Below are 258 nucleotides of genomic sequence, written 5' to 3' on the forward strand. Positions count from 1 at the left end.
GTGGGGGGGTGTGTTTGGGGGGGGGGGGGGGGGGGGGGGGGGGGGGGGGGGGGGGGGGGGGCTCCCACAGTACTTCCAGGCCCGGAGGACAGCGGCCGCCCGGGCACTCCGGCCGAAGAGCCTGCGGGGGACTCAAGGTCCAGCCCCACCCACCCCTGGGAGAAGAGAAGGGGAGGGCCCGCTTCCCCTACGGCCTCACCAGCTCGGTCTCGCTGCTGCTGCCACCGCCGGAGTCGGGCTGGGCCCAGCGGCCCGGAA

The 258-nt window shown here is 77.1% G+C and overlaps 1 protein-coding gene across 1 annotated transcript in view; it reads right to left on the reverse strand.

The window, feature by feature from the left end:
- The window catches only part of GPATCH2 (G-patch domain containing 2), a 284,090-nt gene extending 283,838 nt beyond the window's left edge, over positions 1 to 252 (reverse strand). The window contains exon 1 of the mRNA XM_019516462.1: positions 200 to 252. The gene's annotated coding sequence lies outside the window, so the exon portion shown is untranslated. The remainder of the gene's footprint in view (positions 1 to 199) is intronic.
- Positions 253 to 258: the final 6 nt, after the last annotated feature.

This window comes from Gavialis gangeticus, unplaced genomic scaffold (assembly GCF_001723915.1).
Source record: "Gavialis gangeticus isolate Ggan-Ray unplaced genomic scaffold, GavGan_comp1, whole genome shotgun sequence".
In the NCBI taxonomy this organism is placed as follows: domain Eukaryota; kingdom Metazoa; phylum Chordata; order Crocodylia; family Gavialidae; genus Gavialis; species Gavialis gangeticus.